The sequence below is a fragment of the Heloderma suspectum genome, chromosome 1, assembly GCF_057233095.1.
Source record: "Heloderma suspectum isolate Gila_16-S chromosome 1, 16-S_ref, whole genome shotgun sequence".
Classification (NCBI taxonomy): domain Eukaryota; kingdom Metazoa; phylum Chordata; class Lepidosauria; order Squamata; family Helodermatidae; genus Heloderma; species Heloderma suspectum.
The window spans coordinates 383,860,755-383,867,499 of record NC_139458.1 but is presented as its reverse complement, the minus strand read 5'-3'; the positions used below and the strand labels follow the sequence as shown (position 1 = coordinate 383,867,499).

At 44.7% G+C, this 6,745-nt stretch overlaps 1 long non-coding RNA gene across 1 annotated transcript in view; it reads left to right on the top strand.

Annotated features, from left to right (window-relative positions):
• The first annotated feature begins 724 nt into the window (after nucleotides 1-724).
• LOC146359960 (uncharacterized) overlaps nucleotides 725-6,745 on the top strand; it is a 31,189-nt gene continuing 25,168 nt past the window's right edge. Inside the window, exon 1 of the long non-coding RNA XR_014786891.1 lies at nucleotides 725-795. This is a non-coding gene — a long non-coding RNA (uncharacterized LOC146359960). The remainder of the gene's footprint in view (nucleotides 796-6,745) is intronic.

The window sequence follows — 6,745 nt, the reverse complement described above, 5'->3', positions numbered from 1 at the left end:
ATGTGATCTGTTTAGTCTAGATTAGGAAGTATCAGTTTCTGAAGTCTGCATTCTTTTAGTACTTAGCTGCTGCATAACCTGTCGACAGTCACCATGGAACAATAATAGCTGAGCAAATCACTTAGGGTAGGGCTTGAAAAATAACCAAGGCAATCATAACGTGAGCAGCTTTGATGTGTGGGCAAAAGCCCCATTCAAATCGTTGGGACTTGTTAGGACTATGGAATTGTAACAATAAGCATTCATTCCTACCTAGCCATTGTTCAGTGATGGAGTAAGGGCTGTAAAAGATGTGATGCAGACCACGGGCAAAGCACTTGCCTACGTAAGCATTGCTTATATGCCATGTCATGTTTAAATGTACTTTCAAGGTGGCTGGCCCATTTGGCTGAAGCTTTAGCATTACATTAATGCCACCAGTCTGAGCTACCGATTGCTGGTGTTCTAAGAACCAAGCTAGATGTGATGCAGGTGGTGGGCCGGAGTGATTGCATGGGGCGCCTTATCTGGATCAGGACCGCAGTGGCAGGCTGTGAAGGTTTGAGGCCTACAGAGGCAAAGGGAAAAAAGATCAGGATTAGAGGCCTGGTTTTTTTTTGTTGGGAGGGGGTATCCCTGAGAGGAGTAGTTTCATTTCCCCAGTTAAGTTTCATTTCTTCAGGTTTGAAGCAGTACTTTCGATTTTGAGAGAGGAGGGTATAAAAAGCGAGCCAGAGAGCCAGTAAGAGGCGGAGAGACCAGAGCCTGAAGAGGGAGGAGGAAGAAGCAGTCTGGAGAAGTCTAAGCACAGCTAGGGTAAAGGAAAGTGCGTTTTGCAACTTTTATTTTCTCTTAATGCCTTTTGTATCACTCATTTCTATTGTGTAAATACCTACAGTTGTGATTTGCTTGCTTTAATTTACCAGTAAACTACTGTGGTTAACCCCTGTATCTAGAGTGTCAGTCACCCCACTCCTACAGCCTAAACCCCACATTTTTGGAAAGGAGAAGATAAAAGGAGAAAGGTGGGACTCTTAAGGAGGCAAGAGATCCTTAAGGAGTTGCTCAGCGGGTCCAGGTCATAAGGGGAACCCCGACACAGACAAAGGATTAAAGCCCCCTACCTCCATGCCAGGGTTCTGATCCAGACTGGGCCTGTTGCACTGCCTGATTTTTTTTAAAGCCTGCACACTAGGGTTAACTATGTGGCAAGCATCACATCTAGTTATGCCCTAAGGGTGACCCATGTGGGAAGTGCATTTAAATGTAGTGGGGTGCATATCAAACACTTACACCAGGGTGGGCAACTGGTGGCGCTTCAGAGGTTTTGGCCTACAACTCCCACAGTCCTGCACCATTGGCTATGCTGGCTAGGGCTGATGGGAATTATAACCAAAACACACGAGCTTCTGAAATCGTCTTTGGATATGTTCACAAAATCTGTCAGAGATATTTCAGAGCAGAAGGATGGTCCATTTCATTTATTTACTTATTGTACTGATATCCTACCATATGGTCCAGTGGGTCCCAAGCAGCACTACTTTTCTATATTTGTACCATTTGTCTTTTCAAGAAATGGCTGAAGGAAAAAGCCTGGAAAGTTGCTTCCAGATGAGGCTTTTATCCTGCCTCAACCATATAATTTTATGGTAGCCCAGACGGTTTCATCTTCCATTTGTAACCCCCCTGTGTTTTCCTCTGCTCTTGTGCACCTTCCAAATGTGCTCCAGGTGGGCTGGGGGACCCTCCGGAGCAGATTTGGAGGGTGCAAGGGGGAGCTGCAGGGGAGGGTACAAGATGCAGAAGTCCCATTCCATAAGCATTGTCCTGCTGGCAACATGATGGGGCTGGATGCAATTCTCCATCTTTTTCCTTATCAGATAAAATCAGCTAAGGAGGAAAAGACAGTTTAGGGGAAATCCATTAAGAGTAAAAGATGGAATGCATTTTGACTGGTAGCACTAGGAGCCCTCAGTCTGGAAGCACCCAAGACCTATAGTGATGCCCCAGAGCAGCAATTGAGAGCAATTTTTCCTGGAACAATCCTCAAGGTGGTTCGAGACTTCTAGCCCCAGCTTGAGGCTTTGAATGGAAAAATGGCAGCATCTCATGCATGCAGCACCGTTGCCAAGGCTGTGTCCACTGGTACCAGCCCTGATCACTATGGTAGTTGTTGTTGTTCAGTCGTGTCCGACTCTTCGTGACCCCATGGACCATAGCACGCCAGGCCTTCCGGTCCTGCGCTCTCTCCCGGAGCGTGCTCAAGTTCATATTCATTGTACCAATGGTTTTTGAACACTTGTGGCTTGTCTGTTTGCAATGGAACAAGTGAACAAGTCAACTTCTTGTTCTGTGTTTCCTTTTATTTATCTCCGGAAGACAACAGAGCTCCCCATATCCCCTGTTTATATAGACAATTTGTTTCTTGAAAGACTATTTATTTTATTGCTTGGAACATTTCTGAAGACACATCACAGTTTATTCAAACAGAGGTCTGGGGCATGAGTTACCCATTTAAATATTGTACTAAATGCATCTAAATAGCTGCTTTATTTCATTTTTCCTCCTCTCATGATCTATGAAAAAGCTTCATCATCAGATGATATCATGGGAGAAGGACATTGTCTAGATTCCTTACATATCAATTGCTTCCTACACACCCAGCTGTGAAGGCAGCTAGCACAGGAACAACCGCAGTGGTTAAGATGATGCTGGTGGCTTTTGACAGAAAACACAGTGAAGGGCAGCTATGCTAAAGGATTTTCTCTCTTTTCATTTTATATCTTGCTTCTCCATATCACCCTATGAAACATCATTGTTGATTACTTACCTAGTACCATCGCTATGCAATGCGTACTGCTTTACAATCCACAACTACCATGGATTGTTAACCACAAACAACCCATGAAGAGAACCCATGGCCCCGGCTTGTACAACACAACAGCCTGCTGTGGCTTAATTTAGCCACAGGGGCTGTCATGTCATAACAAGTGCCTGTGGACACCGTTTCTGCATGTGCCTGTGGGTGACCCTGCTTGCCGTGGTTTGTGGTGTTGTGCAAAACCATGTTATGGGTTGTTTGAGGGGCTAGACAACCCTCAAATAATCTTAAAACAAGCTATGGGTTATTTGATGGTTGCTTACCCCTTCAAACAACACACAATTCTGGGTTTACGCGACATGGCAAGCTACAAGCGTGCTACCGCTTGCATATCCAGAATGGTGGCCAGTGCATGCCACTAAGCCCTGCAGGGGAAATTAACCCATAGTGGCTTAGAGTTAATTGACCATGGTTATTGCTGGGTTGTGAACTGTGGGTTGTTCATGCTTAACAAGCCATGGTTTGTTAGCGTGCCTAGGTTCACACAACACAACCACCCACAATTCAACAATAACCCATACTCAACGTGGGCCGTATCTACATGGCGCCAATTTCATTGTTCATTCCATCGGAGCTGCACAGTATTAGCGCTGCAAATTAACAACTGGGGCAGAAGACGGGAGGGTTCAAGTGGGCTTCCCAAGGTGGGAAGTGCAGAGAGTGCAGAGCTGGGGAGGAGGGCGACTAGCACACAGGACTTGCTTGCAAGTAGATGTTCATAACAAACCCCGCATACACATTTCTGAGGCAGGCAGGCAAGCAGGCAGCCGCTGCCTCCGGGAATTGAGCTGGCACTGAGAGCAGAGAATGCGGAGCTGGGGAGGAGGAGAGAGCGAGTAGCACGTAGTCTCTTAACTGCCCAATCAACTGGCTCCCCCCCCCCTCGCCGCACAAACACAGGCTCAATGAAGCACTTCTGAGTACATGTTTATGAAAATCATCTGCCCTGGAACCCACCCTTTCTCAACTGTGCAGCTTCGAATCCACAGGCATGCAGCATTTCTCAGCAGTGTTCCTTTGCAGCTGAAAATCTCCACTCTCAAGCTTGATACTTAAAGTGAGAGGGGCAGTGACGTGGAACTGAAGGCAATGACTTACTTCCCGGTAGACATGTTTGCCCCTTTGCTCTCCCCCTGCCCCAGGTTACTTTCCCTTCCACCAATCAGTGCAGCTTCCACCAGCCCGATTCTTCATGCCTCTGTAACTGCAGAGCTGCGAAGAAGGGGGGGCATCACTAACAACGCTGCGATTTCAATCCGAGGAAGGGACAGACAGCTCAACCCCCTGCAGTGAACCCAAAGCAAGTGAAAACGTCGCAGGGAATGGACTCGGAGAAATATAGTGTTGTTCCATTTTAGCAAGCTTCAGTTTTCGTAGTGCAAGAACAGAACAGCGTAAACTGTATTTGGGGCAGAAAGTGCACAAGGAGCATGTTGGTACAAGCAATAGGAAAATTTTACTTCAACGCCAAGTGAGTTGTAGCTTCACTGACATCAAAGAACTGGATTCATTATAAACAAGACCAAACTTAATCCTAGGTTTTTATGCCTGATAAGCTTGAACTAGTTACTTTTAAAAGGTGGACATTGCTGGTTAGAAAGAAGAGTGATCCAGTTAGCCTCTGGAGAATACATTAGTCTAAACAAGATTAACAGAGATCCACAGTGGAAATATATATACATACACACACAAGCAATCCTTGCATGTTTCACCATCTGAGATGCTTAATTTATATATTGTTTACTTGAACGTGGCAGATGTCAAGTTTATTAGCTCCAGATGTAAAAATCACTAAGCCTGTTTTTTTTAGAAATCAGGAGATTTGAAAGGTGGACTTTGTTGTAATATTTCTTGCCTACTGTTTTCTGATTGATTGATTTATCGCATGGCACATTTACATCGCATTACAATAAAAACATAGAGCATAATAAATATGAAATGTAAAATATAAAATATAGACAGGAATATTACAAACGTATATCTAGGTTACAGACACAGTTTTTTACTTCAGTTGTCACAGCCAGGAAATCAGCAAAGTCTCCATTGTAGGCTCGGTTTTGACACTCTGTCACTATGTGTTGGATAGTTTGTTTTTCAGCCCCACAGTCACAATTTGATGATGTTGTTTTGCCCCATTTATAAAGGGCATCTGCACATCTACCATGACCCGTGCAAATTCGGTTCAAGGTTGTCCATATCGCACGGGGCTGGTCAAATCCAGGTGGTTTTTCCAAGATGCAGGGCAAGCTTCAGCATTGTGGAGGGCAGTTTCCTAGCCAATGTTCTTTCCACGTGTTGTGGATACTGAAATCATCTTCTATGTTTTCTGATGTTTCTGGTTAATATTTCTTGCCTACAGCTTCTGACTTGTGCATATATCTAGCAAGCAAATATAACACCTGCAATGTACCACCAGGTTCTGGAGTATATATGTAATGAAGCACTAGTTATAAGTGCTGTGATGCTTATAATGTTAGAACGTTAGACCACAAATGTTAGACCAAAAATCAGCACGAGGGAAATGCTGTGCCACCCCACATGTTATGAACCCCGAGGTGGGCCAAACTACGAAAGTCTGGACTTGCCTAGCTATAGGCAGGGCAGGGGCTAAGAAAACAGCTGGTCCCTGAATTCCACTGGGTGGCAAAATCAGTGAGGAGATTCATTTTCTAGAGGGAGTGTTACATTTTGAGCTCAGATGAATCAGAGTCACTGGTGAAAGATGAGGACATTTCTCCCACCGTCATACTTCAAAACAGGGGCTCCAAGGACAGTTGCTTCTCCAGCCTCCTCCCTAAGGCTGAAAAATGAGAACCCTTTTGAGGCTGGTAATTTCTATATCTACTTTCAGTTTCATCACAGAATTGAGATCCGAGCTCTATACAAAATGCTTTCCCACTACATAACCTCTACGTGGACCTGTGCTATAGTGGAATAGCACAAACACAGAAGTTTCAGAAATAATACCCCATTTTCCTGGCTCTTAAAAAAACACACACCTGGGAACATGCTCTTAAAAAAACAGAAGAGAAACTGGAGGATCATGTCATCTTCTAAAGAATCTGTAAACCACCGTGAGTAAGAAATCACAAGTGCATAATAAATGCCTGGTGTAGAAAAGCTCTTTACCACCACCTATGGCTGACCAATAGGGAGCTGAGGTAGGGTTCCCCCCTGCCCCCCAGTGGAATGCCTGGAGTTATGATACTGCCTATTAATAGGGGCTAGGTAACCCAAACTGCACAGCAGGTTCAGTTGAGTGTGCAAGCCTTGTGCAAGCATTGAGTGTGCAATGCTAAAACAGATCAAATATGTAATTGGATGCATTGGTGATCCATCATGTCTGCCATTAGCTCTTGTCCAAAGCTTACCATTGTAGTGGGGTAATATTACTACCACATAGCAGGTGGAGTTATAACTCTTCAATTTACAACTGTGAAAGCACTATGGAAAATGTAATATGATCTATGTTTATATATGTTCATTGTTTATATCATGGGTGGGGAACAGGCGGCCCTCCTGATGTTGTTGAATTGCTCCCAGGCTCCTTCACCATTGGCTAGGGCCGATGGGAGTTGCAGTCCAACAACATCCAGAGGGTCACACATTATCTAGCCCCAGTTTATTTAAACATATGAACCTTCCTTAAGGTTAACTGAATCGGACATTAGTCCATGTCGCCCAGTATCATCTAATCCAGCTGGCAGCGAACCTCCAAGGTCTTTTTCAGCTCCACTGCTTGAGATGATGACGACTGCATCTGGGACATGTGCATGCAAAGCAAGTGGTCTACCGGTGAGCAAAGGCCCCTCGTTCTGCAAACTTGCCCAAAGTTCAAGCATCGTTTGGAAGTATTTTAAGACCAAGTTCATAAATGGTGTAGAG